This window comes from Rhipicephalus sanguineus, chromosome 9 (genome assembly GCF_013339695.2).
Source record: "Rhipicephalus sanguineus isolate Rsan-2018 chromosome 9, BIME_Rsan_1.4, whole genome shotgun sequence".
Classification (NCBI taxonomy): Eukaryota; Metazoa; Arthropoda; class Arachnida; order Ixodida; family Ixodidae; genus Rhipicephalus; species Rhipicephalus sanguineus.
In genome coordinates, this window is record NC_051184.2 from 108,139,743 (window position 1) to 108,155,322 (window position 15,580).

The following is a 15,580-nucleotide window of genomic DNA, read 5'->3' on the forward strand; positions in this document are numbered from 1 at the left end:
AAAGCCGTAGAAAAGTGCTTACAGGAGAGGGAAATACCAGACAGTGGGCGAAAAAGTAGAATGAACTTAATCTATAAAGGCAAGGGAGAAAAGGATAACATTCGCTCGTATAGACCGCTAACAATTACATCGGTGCTATACAGGTTGGCGATATTGAAGGAAGCGGGCATAGGTGACGACTGTGTACAGCTTTTGAGGGAAATATACCGAGAAAATACAGTTTGTATAGAATGGGAAGGAATAAGTAGCAAGGACAGCGTTGAAATTAGCAAGGGGCTGAGACAGGGATGTCCTTTGTCCCCGCTGTTATTCATGCTGTACATGGCGAGGATGCAAAAAGCGCTAGAAGGTAGCAACATTGGATTTAATTTGTCACACAAACAGGTCGGAGCGATGGTTGAGCAGAAGCTTCCAGGTCTATTTTATGCTGATGATATTGTCTTATTTGCGGACAGTCAAGATGATATAAGCGACTGGCAGATAGATGCGGAAGGGCGTGTGAAGCTCTAGGACTAGGATTTAGTGCAACAAAATGTGGGCTGATGGTATTCAGTGATCACGGAAACCATACGGTCTTAATACAGGGCCAAAAATTACCGAGGGTAAGCGAGTACAAGTACCTCGGAGTATGGGTAAATGAGGGGGATAGATAGATATATGGAGGTACAAGAGAAAGCATCGGTAGCAAAGGGAAAGAGGAATGCTGCAATTATGAAGCACAGAGCTTCATGAGGATACAATAAGTACGAGGTGCTTCGAGGGCTGTGGAAGGGTGTGATGGTTCTGGGGCTTACATTTGGGAACTCAGTGGTGTGCATGAAGTCAGAGGTGCAATCAGGAATGGACGTAAATCAAAGGACGGTGGGCCGCCTCGCGTTGGGCGCTCACGGGAAGACGACAAATGAGGCGATAAAGGGTGATATGGGATAGACAGGCTTTGAAGTGAGGGAAGCGCAGAACAAAATGAGATTCGAAGAGAGGCTGAGGAAAATGAAGAAGAGTAGATGGGCAGAGAAGGTTTTCAGATATTTGTATAGAAAAAGCGTTGACACACAGTGGAGAAAAAGAACTAGGAGGCTCACCAGTAAATATACGGCTGGCAGTGCGGGCGATATGGCAACAAGGAGCATTAAGCGGAAGGTCGGATGACAGCGATGGAAAAGAAGCCGGCTCTAAGTAACTACCGAAAAGGAAAAAAACGAAATAAGGAGGGAAAGGTTTTATGATAATTCAAGGGGAAGCGTTTTACTGTTTGAAGCAAGGTCGGGCTGCCTTAGAACACGTAGTTATAAAGCGAGATTCAGTAACGAAGAAGAATGTACATGCTGCGGGGGAACTAAGGAAACGATGGAACATGTACTGATTGAATGTAGCGATATTCACCCAGGTATACGTGTGGGCACGAGTCTACATGAAGCCTTGGGTTTTAGGGACAACAATGGAAAGCTGAACACGCCCGCGATAGAAATAAGTAAGAGACGGTTAGAGTATTGGTGGCAGAAAAGTAGAGATAAAGAACAAAAATAAATAATTGGGGGAAAAAAAAGGTCATTCTGCCTTAAGAGGCAGAGAGATGGAGGACCGTGAATTTATATTTTTTGGTATATAACATAGATTTAATCAATGTATATAAGGCATTAGGACAACATGAAACAAGGAAGTGTTTTTTTTTTCTTTTCTTTTCTCCTTCGAGCCTGGTGGCAGACATGTCACCGCCCCGTTATAAAGGGGACGCTCATAGCATCCATCCATCCATTCATCCTGGGCTTTCTCCGCGGCGGAAGCCGCGTCAATGCGGCGAGCGTCTGCTACGCGCCTGATCTTTTGGCCGCTATTAGCTAAAATTGCATAATTTTGGGCAATATTTACTACTGCGTCGCTGCAACATAATACTGCAGCGACTCATCACACACAGCACGCGTTTGTGTGTTGTGAAACAGGGATTTTGTATATATCCTTTCAGCTGGTTTGTTACCGCATTGGTCCACACTTCAGCGGTGGTTTGGGGAACACATCCTGCGCGCATTTCATCGAGAGAAAACGCTTAATTTACTTTCGTGAGGAATGACGAACGTAAACTTGCTCCAGGAGAAAATAAACTGGAGATAACCATGAGAACGTAGCAGCTATGCACGTAGTAACTAGCTCGCTAGCGCGTTTGCACCCTTCATATCCTACCTTTTATTTCGTACATTCGATTTGTTTTACAAGGCTGCCTCCCGCGCTCTGCTGTTTAAAGCCATTTCATACACGAAAATTGGCACGAAGGGGAACGAATGTATGTATGCCTAACATGACCTACAGGTCATGGCATCACTAACTTTATATGCTTGCCAACTGCGTAACGACTAACAATAATAATATGGTGTGTGGCGTTCCTTTGGCCAGAAATAATTCTAACGATGTGTGGTCTGACGATTTATTTACGTCAGGTGATAAAAAAACGTGGTGGTCACCAATATCGATGCCAACATGTAAGACTTAGCCATATATTTTGAAAATCTGACCGCATATATCAAATGTATGTGAAAAAAATTACATAAAAAAATCCACGCTCCCTAGTCCACTCGCCTGAGACGACTCGAAAAAGAAAGCCGTCTTTTTCGTCAGTCGATGCATGGAACCTCCCTCGCCCCTCTCCGCAAGCTTTCTGCACATAACGTGGTTTCGGAGTGCCCACAGGATCGAAGGCACTGCAAGCTTTCAGCAACTCGCCTGCTTTTACATTGCCTCCGTGATCGGCCATCCATCACGGAAGCAATGCAAAGCGACCATGTCTTGGGATGGCGTCATTGTATGACGTCACGTTCAGGGCTGGGCAGTATCGCGATACAAGAGTATCGCGATAGTATTTCAGAGATACTTTTGAGTATCTGTATTTCTGTATCGAGATACATTTGAAAAATGTATTTGTATCTCAGTAGTGAAATACATTTACGATGTATCGCCTGTATCGCGATACTATGCAGGGCATGGGTATCTCGTTACATTGTTTTTTTGTGTCGGAAATGAGTTGAGGTGCGTTTCCAATGGGGGAATGACGTTTTTTTTTCTTTTTTTGCCAAGACAAGCAAAGGCGCGCCACCGGTCGCTGACAGATAGGGCGGCGATGGTTTCCCCTCAAGCACAGAATGGTCCATGTGGTAAAGCGCGCGACAACGCAGATGGCAGAATCGCGGGGGCAGTGTTGTCGGCCTTTGCCAACGAAAGTCGTTGTCTCTCAAGGTCAATGCAGCACACCTAATTTTTTTCGGGTCCCAAGCCATTACTTCGCGACCCCCCACGGGGATACCACCTTGGAACGGGCTTTGCAATGCTTCGCGGGCGTTCAGTTCTCAAAGCGGCGACACTTTCAAAAGCAGTTCCCGTAGTCGCTGCGGAAGTGACTAGAAGATGGCTATCTTTCACGCGCTTTCAGCCACCTCTCCAATGTCAGGGTGCGTTCATTATTGATTACATGCATGAAACGGTCTTTTGTGGTAGATGGCTCCCCCAACGCCGCAGCCGACTTCGCTTGTTGCGGCTTTCTAAAATGTGTGCTGCTAGCGGCGGTGGTAGTGACAGCTTCATCGAAGCCGGCAGGGTCAGACGGCTGAGGATTCCGAAGATGGGGACCGACTTCGGATTCTGAACAGTCAGAACAACTGTCAGTCTGGTTATCGATATCGATATCCCCTGTGAGGGCGGAAGTGTTTCGGTATCTAGATGACCCGGGAAGAGATATCGCCACGCTGCAGGGCAATCCCGCTATGAAGGCGGTATTTATTCACTATAACACGAATGTGTGCTCGCCTTGAGCGGTAGACACACTTTTTTTTTTCGTGAGTTGTGCTGAGGCTGAACCGACGCTGTTAGAAGACAGCCTGTTTGAGAAGCCTACACAGCAACCTTCTTAGTTAAGCAGATCTTCAAAATAAATGTGTGCTTTTTCTCAATTCACTGAGGTTCATTAGTGCACTAGAAGAGATTCATTAGTGATTCGAGTGATTTGCTTAAACTGTGCTATTTCTAGTATAGCTTAGTTTGTTCGCCAAGTATGTCGATTTCGGTGTCCAATCCTTGTTACTTTTGCTGTGAAATTGTGTATTTTTTTGCAATTTATACTTGTAATTATGTCATTATTACTAATTATGTACTTTGCCCGGCTCCCCTCCCCTGCAATGTCTTAATGGCGCTGAGGGTAGTGTAATAAATAAATAAATGAACTGAACGTTTCGATGCGCTGTAACTTTAATTACAACATCATGCTGCACTAATAAGTGTCTTTGCGTAGTATGAGCACTCTTGAAATAAAAAAAGTATTCCAGTATCTGTATCGTTGTAACTGTATTCCGGAATACTTTTTTCTTCTTATTGCAAAAGTATCTCCGAAATATCCCGTTACGTTAAAGGCAAATGTATCTCAGTATCTGTATTTTAGGCTTCCAGTTCATGTATTTTGATATCTGTATTCCGGAATACTCTTCTGAGTATCTCTGCCCAGCCCTGGTCACGTTGAATGATGTCATATTGACGTCACAAGTTTTGTCGATCTGTGACGTCATGGTGACGTCATCGCGTGATGATTTTGTGCATCACTCGTGTTGGCGACGCGGGACGCCGACGGTCAATTTTCTTGTTTGATGAAGCATCTAGGGCTTTAGCCCTAAAAAAAACAAGACAAATCAATGTAAATGAAACGATAACAGTGCAACATCGTGCATGCCTCACTTTATGTTACTAGCGATCGCCCGAAAACAAACGTGATTCTCAGCGCAGAGCAGCTGATTACACGCGTCTGCGGGGCAAAAGAGGCTTGCTTTACCCGTATGGTCATCTATTTATATTTATTCAAGAGATGACCAGACAGGCTTTTTAAGTACTTCCGGAGCTTCAGCACGAAATTGTGGTGTACGCTATATGGAGGTCATCACGAAAAGGCGGGAAATTGCGGTCGGGTGCCCTGTTGACGCGCACTCAATTGCCGGGGAAACAATTGTATTTTATGTAACTACTCGTCCACATCTTCTTGTAAAATCTATGAACCGGGCGAACGCTAACCGCCGAGAACCGTGAACATATCTCAGGTTGAGAATCGGTTGTTTGAAACTGTTTTCATCTCGTATGGCGGAGGCTTGAAGTAATGCACGCATCTCGCCGTTCAGCTATCCCTGTAGATAGAAACTATAAGACCGACGCATGAGTGACCACAGCTGGCTCCGAAACATCTAGTCGATATTAAATACCTGTCTATCTCTCTCTCTCTCTCTCTTTATATATATATATATATGTATATATATATATATATATATATATATATTGTAAGGAAGACAACGCCGCTATTGCAAGGGCGCGCGCTAGGCAAGCGGGAAGACGGGAAAGACGAGGCAGAGAATAGAACAGCCGGCCTAGCGAACAGGCGTTGTGTCTATTTGTCTCGTCATTACAATGGCGCAGTCGTCGAAAGGCTTCGGCGAACCCCAGCTGTTAGCTTGAGGCAACGCGTCTTCCAGAGGAACGCCGTCACGCTTCCTCGCTGATGGAACCCGCAAGTAGATCACCGCGGCAAGTATCCATCCCACCATCAGCGGACGGCGTCCAGGCCTCCATTGTGGTTCCGGGGAACTACTTGTCCGGTGACGTGCTCCTTCGCGGCACCAATGCGCACGGGCTCCTCTCGCCCAGGGACGGCGTACATGCCTCCTCGCCACCACCTGCCAATCTGTCGGCGCTTCAGGCACCGTCCGTGGACGGCGTCCAGGCCTCCTCGGCGGCTCAAGCCTCCTTCGTCGACGCCGCAGTACCAGTTCACGACAAGCCATCGCACGGGTACCGGTTACCTCGGAACGCGGTTGACGCTTCCAACGGCAAGGACCCCGGGAATGCCGTCCACGCTTCCCGCAGCGACAACGGCTTACTCAGTACTCCATTGGCACCCCAGCCGCTTAGGGGTGCTGTCGAAGCTCCCTCGGACAAGGGTCCCTCCTCTGTGAGTACTCTGATCGTGCCATACTCCTCGGACGTCACCACAGGCACCACGCGCGGATCGCCCGAGAGCGCCGCTGAGCTTTCCGCCAGCATCGCGCGACTCCGAGTCACGGTGAACGCCTTGGCAGCGTCAATCTCCGTGCTGTGTCCTGCCGCCTTGCCAGCACTGCACTCGCTCAATGCCGCGTTGGCCGCCGCCGCCTCGCAAGACCATGAAGAGAGCTCACCCGAGCGCCGCAGAGAGCTGCGGTGTGCCCTCACGGAGCTCTCATACCAACTCGACTGGTTGGCGTCGTCATGCCCCGGAGTTTCGCCTACCGTAGCACCATCACCGGCTGTTTGGGCAGTGCCGGTGTTCCGCGGTTTCCAGGATGACGTCTTCGGGTGGGTTGAGACTATCAACTCGCTCGGCACCCACCACGCTTGGTCGGACCATCAAAAATGGCTCATTGCCATCGACCGCCTTCGCGATGCTGCCAAGGCATGGCATGCCTACGAAGGTGTCCAGCAGCGATCGTGGCCGGAGTGGTGTGCGAAGTTGACGCGTCTCTTTCGCCCGCTTTTTCATAGCCCCACTGCCGACCCATTCTCTACTGCGGATGAGAAGGGTGAGGCGCACCTCCTCGACGCTGCTGTTTGGGAGTCCACCAACGTGCCCTCCCTCGGAGACCAAGCTCACCAACACCATAGAACGGCCTCCGTAGGCACACCTCATCCGACCCAGTTAAAGACTAGGCCCCAAGTTTCGCCGTTGCTACAGGTGCACGTGGTGATGCCAGCTCCTGTCGTGCCTGACACGCAACGAGCATCGAAAGAGCCCATGGCAACCATAAACGTGCTCGTAGACCCACCGGAGCAGCTTCCCCAGATTGCACAGCAGTCTTCCGCACACGATCACCTTCCACCGAGCGAGAAGGTTCTTCCTGACAAGCGCAACATTGTTGCGGCGTCGCTACTCCATCCGCCTGTTGACGTGCCATCTATTCCGAAGATGTCTTCGTTGGACCTCCCACTCAAGGCACCCGGTGTACCAGAAGGACCGCCTCCGGAGCTGTTGGACGACACCGAAAGTGAGGAAGATGGAGTCCCCGTCATTAACGTGGAAAATGTGGCTGAAGAACATGATTTCTCGATCTCCCCACAGTCATGGAAAATATTTTCTGACGATGGTCCTCACTGTCCTCCCAGTGGTGACCACGACTCATATTCAACCGGCTTCCAGAAAGACGTGGGAATGACACACCGACAAGCCGTGCCAGCCCCTATGGTTTCTCGGATGCTGTTCCGGCAACCTCCTCAGAGCAAACCACCTACGCCGTTACGACCACGACAGCAAAGCCTATGGCGCCCTCCTGAGTCGCCATCTGCAGCTCTCCATGCCAGATGCCAGCGTGGCCAAGACCAGCAACCCCTACGACACAGCCAATGCCGACCACCAGAGGCATCGTTGGCACCTGATCGGACCAAGTCGCAGCTGAACCGATATCTGCAAAGACCGCTAAGGTGCAGTCAGTTTCGCCCACCAGAGACATTTCGGCAGCTCGTCATGCTACGTCGCAGTCGTGGCCGAGTGTAAGGAAGACAACGCCGCTATTGCAAGGGCGCGCGCTAGGCAAGCGGGAAGACGAGAAAGACGAGGCAGAGAATAGAACAGCCGGCCTAGCGAACAGGCGTTGTGTCTATTTGTCTCGTCATTACAATATATATATATTATCGTGAATGTTACTTTTTTAGGCTATGTACAATAAGGGATCTCTGCATTTGAACATTTTTCTGAAGTGATTGACATATTACACTTCTATTTGTCAATTTCTTACCGTATTTTCGTTCAGGCAGCTATTTAGTTTTTACAGCAAGAATGGGGGTATTTGTCTCTTTATTTCATGATATCTGGATATTCGTAAAGCATTTTCTATATTACGCCTTTTATGCATAAAATTGTGGAATAAGGTTAGTTTATCTGGCATTGATTTTCTTCCAAATGTTTGAGCACAGTGAGCCTTGTTGTACGCTGTCTCAGAAGCAAAAATAAGCCAAGAGCATTGCGGTCGTATGGCCGTCTCTACTCTTTTTTTTGTTTTTGCTTCCCTTGCGTCTTCCCGGTGTGCTCCGCCCATAATAAAGTGCTAGCGGAGGCTAATGAATTGTCGAATAAAGCGGTGTGCATATGGCTAGCAAACCATTGGCGACCATGAGTAAAAAGCTCGTAGTTTGAAGCGGTCATTGAGCGTATTTCAGCTGACTGCGCGTGTTATCGACTTTTTTTATTACTCTTAATTCTTGCATGCGTGATGCTATTGCCCGATTACTCGTGCGAATAAGTTTTTTTTTTCATTCTTTGCTTGTGCGTGTCCGTTTTGCTCGTTTTTACGTACATGAACTAAGCCACGCTGATGCCGCTAGACACATGATTTTTTGCATTATGCTGTTGCCCCAGTACTAGCACAACGCTTAAAGATGGATAAGCTCCATTCCGCACCGCATTATAAAGGTTAAGTAGAGTTCAAGTGCCCTGTGTGGAAACTCGGCGCAAAAAACTACAGCGCGTACCAGACGCTCCTCGCTTTCCGCGCGCTTCCCGAGTGCGGAAAGCCCACGATGGATGGATGGATGCTATGAGCGTCCCCTTTATAACGGGGCGGTGACATGTCTGCCATCAGGCTCGAAGGATAAAAAAAGAAAAAAAAAAGAAAAAAAACTTCCTTGTTTCATGTTGTCCTAATGCCTTATCTACATTGATTAAATCTATGTTATTATAACAACAAATATAAATTCACAGTCCATCTCTCTGCCTCTTAAGGCAGAATAACCTTGTTTCCCCCAATTATTTATTTTTGTACTTTATCGCTACTTTTCTGCCACCAATACTCTAACCGTCTCTTACTTATTTCTATCGCGGGCGTGTTCAGCTTTCCATTGTTGTCCCTAAAACCCAAGGCTTCATGTAGACTCGTGCCCACACGTATACCTGGGTGAATATCGCCACATTCAATCAGTACATGTTCCATCGTTTCCTTAGTTCCCCCGCAGGATGTACATAGTTCTTCTTCGTTACTGAATCTCGCTTTATAACTACGCGTTCTCAGGCAGCCCGACCTTGCTTCAAACAGTAAAGCGCTTCCCCTTGAATTATCATAAAACCTTTCCCTCCTTATTTCGTTTTTTCCTTTTCGGTAGTTACTCAGAGCCGGCTTCTTTTCCATCGCTGTCATCCAATAAGTCTTCTCCGCCTCTCTGACCTTCCGCTTAATGCTCCTTGTTGCCATATCGCCCACACTGCCAGCCGTATATTTACTGGTGAGCCTCCTAGTTCTTTTTCTCCACTGCGTGTCAACGCTTTTTCTATACAAATACCTGAAAACCTTCTCTGCCCATCTACTCTTCTTCATTTTCCTCAGCCTCTCTTCGAATCTCATTTTGCTCTGCGCTTCCCTCACTTCAAAGCCTGTCCATCCCATATCACCCTTCACCGCCTCATTTGTCGTCTTCCCGTGAGCGCCCAAGGCGAGGCGGCCCACCGTCCTTTGATTTACATCCATTCCTGATTGCACCTCTGACTTCATGCACACCACTGAGTTCCCAAATGTAAGCCCCGGAACCATCACACCCTTCCACAGCCCTCGAAGCACCTCGTACCTATTGTATCCCCATAAAGCTCTGTGCTTCATAATTGCAGCATTCCTCTTTCCCTTTGCTACCGATGCTTTCTCTTGTACCTCCATATATCTATCCCCCTCATTTACCCATACTCTAAGGTACTTGTACTCGCTTACCCTCGGTATTTTTTGGCCCTGTATTAAGACCGTATGGTCTCCGTGATCATTGAATATCATCAATCCACATTTTGTTGCACTAAATCCTAGTCCTAGAGCGTCACACTCCCTTCCGCAGATATCTGCCAGTAGCTGTATATCATCTTGACAGTCCGCAAATAAGACAATATCATCAGCATAAAATAGACGTGGAAGCTTCTGCTCAACCATGGCTCCGACCTGTTTGTGTGACAAATTAAATCCAATGTTGCTACCTTCTAGCGCTTTTTCATCCTCGCCATGTACAGCATGAATAACAGCGGGGACAAAGGGCATCCCTGTCTCAGCCCCTTGCTATTTCAACGCTGTCCTTGCTACTTATTCCTTCCCATTCTATACAAACAGTATTTCTCGGTATATTTCTCTCAAAAGCTGTACACAGTTCGTCACCTATGCCCACTTCCTTCAATATATCCCACAAAATTTCCTGATTAACGTTGTCATACGCCCCGGTGATATCTAGATAAGCTACGTATAAGGGCCTGTTTCTATTTAGATATTTCTATACACTGGGTAAGAACAAACAGATTATCGTCTAACCGCCTGTCGATTCGAAATCCATTCTGAAGTTCTCCCAAAATATCATTTTGTTCTACCCACGCTTCTATTTTTAATTTTACTGCCTGCATCGCCAACCTGTATAGCACAGATGTAATTGTTAGGGGTCTATACGAGCGAATGTTATCTTTTTCTCCCTTGCCTTTATAGATTAAGTTCATTCTACTTTTCGCCACTGTCTGGTATTTCCCTCTCCTGTAAGCACTTTTCTACGGCTTTCAGCAGTGCTTCTTTAGTGTTATGTCCGAGTTCGTTAATGAGGCTGACGGGAACCCCATCTAAGCCCGGAGTAGTGCGCTTAGAAATTTTACCTTCGGCCTTCTTCCAATTGAAATTCTCTAGTACTATATCTTCGTCGGTTGCTCTCCTTTGCGTACTTTTACTCACCGGGGGAATCCCCTGGGGGACCTTTTTAAACGAATCGGCTGTTATCTTTCGAATGTAACCTAGCGCTTCATATCCTTCGAATTTATTTCCTCCTTCATCTACCATATGTTGTTGCATTGTGACAGACTTCCTACCCAGCGCTTTTAGGTGGCTCCAAAATATCCTAGGCGCGGCCTTCTTCTTTTCGCGAATCTCTGTCATCCAGCGTTCACTTTCACCTTTAATTTTTGCCTCGACTAATTTCTGCACAATGGATTTTTGCTCTAAATATATTTCCCATATTTGGTTAACTTCGTCCTGTGGCCGCTTCTCCTTTTTTGCCTGTCTGTGCTCCCGTGATGCCTGACGTCGCATCTCGATCGCTTCCCGGATTTCTTTGTTCCACCAACTTTTTGGCTTTTTCTTTCCTTTCCAACAAATAGTTTTCTTCTCTATTTCCATTTCTTTCGTGATTACATGTAGCAGCTCACTATACTTCCAGTCTTTGCCTGGTAGTTCGTCTACTTTTTCCTCGACTCTTGCGGCTATATTTGTTATTTGTTTGTCATTTAGATACGAGCTGCCAAACTTTGATTCTATGTTCTTATTTTCAGTTTTATATCCATTTGTAATATTATGCGTTTATGATCACTACCCAAGCTGTTAATGCCTTCTTCGTCTATTCTCATGTCTCTAAGTTTGTCATATATTCCTTCTGTCATGAGACAGTAATCAATGCTCGATTGCCTGTTTCCGACTTCCCACGTGATCTGCCCCTCACACTTAGGCCCCACGTTAACTATCTCAAGACTATGTTGCTCGCAGAGATCTAGCAATAACTTGCCATTGGTGTCTGAATATCCGTCAAGGTCATGAATGTGAGCGTTCATGTCCCCTAGAAGGATTATTTCGGCATCATGACCAAATTCTTTAATATCGGTGCTTATGCATTTCACTATCTCCAGATTCTTTTCTCTGCAGTTATTCCCCGTCCACAAGTAAGCTACACCTAGCCACGTTTTCTTTCCACCTACTGTGCCCGAAACCCATATGTGCTCTGAACACGTTTGTTTCACTCTCTCCCATTTTGTTCTGCTATGAATTAGCATTCCAACCCCCCCACCTCTCCTTTCTGATGTGATCCTGTTACATCCTTCCCAAACATAATTTTCAATATGTGGTGGCTCTTCCAAGTCTCTAAGGTGTGTTTCTGTAACCGCATAAACACCTATCTGTTCCTTGTTTAACTGTCCCTCAATCTCTAACCATTTTGCCTTTTTTCTGCCACCCTGCATGTTAATGTAACTAACTGCAACACGCGCCTTCTCCCTTCCCCTACCTTTTCTCTGTTTTTTCGCTATACTGCCTGTCAGAGTCCCCCTGGTTGTTTCCTCATTACAAGCTACCTTGGGCACCGAAGGGCCCGCGTGCCTCCCAAAAAAGCTACTGCGCGTCCTGCAAGACGCCAACCCACCTCATGGCCAAGCCTCCTATCGAAGTGTATTCCGTCTCTTCGAAAACCACCCCACCTGTGCACCTCTCTGTTTATTTCCACTACCTCGATGCCTTTCTCTCGACTAATTCGCCATATCTCTTTGTTTGCGACGACAACCGCTCTTTGCAAGCTGATATTTCGCACTGGTACTTCCGGTATTGTGCATACCACTATCTGCACCTGAGGGGAAATGGCGCGCATGTCATCGACCCCTTTCGCCAATGTGGTCGCTAGTTCGGCTGATTCTTTACCTCAAGACGTCGTTTAGACCTCCCGCGATTATCACGAGGTTACGTCCATTAGACTTAGTTGCGAGTTCTGCGCTAGCTGTCTCATCACTGATCCCAGCCTATGTCCCGGGAACTTCCCTATTAAAACTCGTTTGTCGCCTCTTACCCTTTCCTCGATTGCTTCTGCGCATGTAGCTAAATTCGAGTCCCCGGCGATTATCACGTGATCCGACTTTTCTGCTGGACTCTCCCGCACCTGGCCACTGCCCCGGTTACTAGCGCGTGCTACTGCTGTTGTTTTGTCCCCTCCCGTTCCCAAGACTACTTCGCGGAATGTGGGTCCTGTGACCCTTGCACCTGTCTTTTCCAAACCTGTTTCCCCCTTCGCGCCTACCACTGTCGGGGTCGATGCCCCATTGTTGCCGCTGTCGCTTGCTACCTTTGCTGGCATGGCTACCTTTGCTAATCCCTCCTCGGCTGACTTAAGCCTTTCCGCCATAGCCATCGTTTTTTCCCGCTCTGTCGCTACCGCTTTCTCCAGCTCGGAGATTCTCAGCATGAGCTCATTCTGGGCGGCCATCATTATTTCCATTTTCGCCTCTAACTCGCATTGCTTACACTTGGCGTCAGCTGTCTCTGTCGTCTCATCCTCACAAACCTCTATTTTCCGCCCCATTCCGCATCCTGAACACTTTACGGTCTTTTTGACCATGGCTATAGATCGTTCACACGGTGGATTAGATACACTTAAAGCCAAATGATATCACAAAACTCCGCAAGTACGTTACACGTCAAAGCACCTGTGCACCTTTCAGCCACGTGGTGGCCGAACAAACAAATATTTAAAAAAAAAAAAAACACCCGAGGCGACTGTCACACCACTTTGTACCAACAGTACAAAGTTGTAAGCTCTATTAAGCTGCAATCTAGTGGATTAACTAAAAAAACAAGCTCGAATCATGCAAAAAAAAACACTTATCTGACGCTGTCATTCCGGAGCCCACGAAAAACGATGAAGCTTATTTCATCAGATCCCGAAGTAATTGCCTGGCAATCAGCGGTTCAGCGTACGAAGAATCAAGAAGCAACCTGACGTTGAGCAAAAATAAATATGCATGTGCCACATAATGCGTATACCGTGTGTGTGTCCGGCGCAGCAGCGGCGCGACGCGGGAGTTCACCGCAAAAGGCCCACGCGGGAGCCGGCGCTTTGGACACTCCCCCTGTTCTAGGTCACTTTAGCCATGGCGCGCGCAGCTATTCGCCTTCGCTGTGCAGTCGCCGTCTGACAATGCGCTGGTGCCGCTTGATAGCGCCTCTGACTGGCGTTTCCAGGTGGGTAACGCCATTAAGGAGGAGAGCGCAAATACTGCTCAACGGCGCAGAAGAGCCGTGAAGCTTATTTCATCAGATCCCGAAGTAATTGCCTGGCAATCAGCGGTTCAGCGTACGAAGAATCAAGAAGCAACCTGACGTTGAGCAAAAATAAATATGCATGTGCCACATAATGCGTATACCGTGTGTGTGTCATTCGAGCAGCAGTAGGCCTGACAATCAAGCTAATCGTAGACAATCTGGAAAGCTCAGAATAATCAGCTGAACCTTTGCTAACGCTACGTATATCGTGGCATAGCCGAGCTAAGCCACTGCAAATTTTTTCTACTCCAAGTAGAAAGACGCGGCGGCGCGATTTTGTAATGGCGTTCGTCAAAAAGACGTGCGCGTCCCTCGACCGCATGGAGGAAGGAAAAATAAGGAGAGGCCCTGACGTCACATTCGTGAAGCCTCCACATCGCAAACACCCGCATCGCCTCCTAGCGAAGGAGCCTCGAAACATTTCGCGACTTCCGCCGTGTCGTTTGGAAGCGCATGCGCGTTTCGAGCCCCCCCTTTTTTTTTCGCCGTGCAAGCGGCGCCGCGGCGCAGTCGATTCACGCGTGCTGCTCCTTGTGTGTTCTTTAGGAAAGCTACGCAATGCCCAGCTGTTGCGTATGATTGCGTATACCCGGTGCAAATCGCGTGCACTGCGGAAAGTGCCGGCTGTCACTTTTCATGTGTACGTACACGTTCGCTTCATTGCTGATCACTAATGCATGGTATATGCATGCGAAGCTCTCGGATGTGCGCTCTGTTGCTTCTTACTCATTGTGTCAACTCAGAACACACGTGAACTTTTGTTTTTGGCGTCTGACGCGCCGTACATAACATGCGCCGAAGGCATCATACGTTTTTAGAGTGTGTCGTTCAACGAAAGGGCAATAAACTTATGTTGTTGTTATAGGACTACGTGATGTATGTATTGTGCGGTGTGCGCTCGCTGCGTGCTTGTTGTTGTGTGCGTACTGGAATTACAAACTTTACGTGCACGATCGCGTATACAATACAGCGGTGCCCTATTTTCGAAGTGAAGTTACGTCAACAATAGGTTGGCGTTGCGCCGAATAGCTACTACGCTCACTCACATACACGAACAAAGAACCGCTAATCCGGCAACAGAGCGGGAAATCGGGCTACGAGAAAGGGAAGGCCTAACGCCCAGCAGAACGCGTAAGTCACTGCTAGGTGAGTTCGAATACGATGATGCAGGGGCTTAACGTTTTTGATCACGGCACGTGCCGGTATTCTGTACGGTTGCACAAAAACGCTCTACGAAGTATTTCAGCACGCCGCGCTCGGGCCTGCCACGCACGAACAGCCTTGTAAACGTCTGCTTACAACATTTTACTGCGTGCGAACCGCACAATACGCGCTAAGTTTACGCCGGGACTACAAATCTGCGCAGAAGCTAACCACCGCGGAGAGCACGCCGCGGGGCGTCTGCTGTTTTGTTTGCCCCATACCGGTTTGTTTGCCCCATAAATCTGACGTCACTTCCGCCACACTTTTCGCAATGCATTGCGAAAATAGGGCCTCTCCTTAGTATTCCTTCCTCCATGCTCGACCGCACGTCAATCGCGCCTGAAATCGCTCCATGCGCGACGCAACGGCGCCATTTCGCGAAGGCATTCGTCAAAAAGAAAGACGCGCGCGCCCCTCCAACCACGCGTCGATCTCGCCTGAAATCGCGCCATGCGGTTACACCTTAAAACCTTCTACGAATGATGTGAAGGTGAAAGGCTATTTTAAACCATAACGACATGAAATGGAGCTCG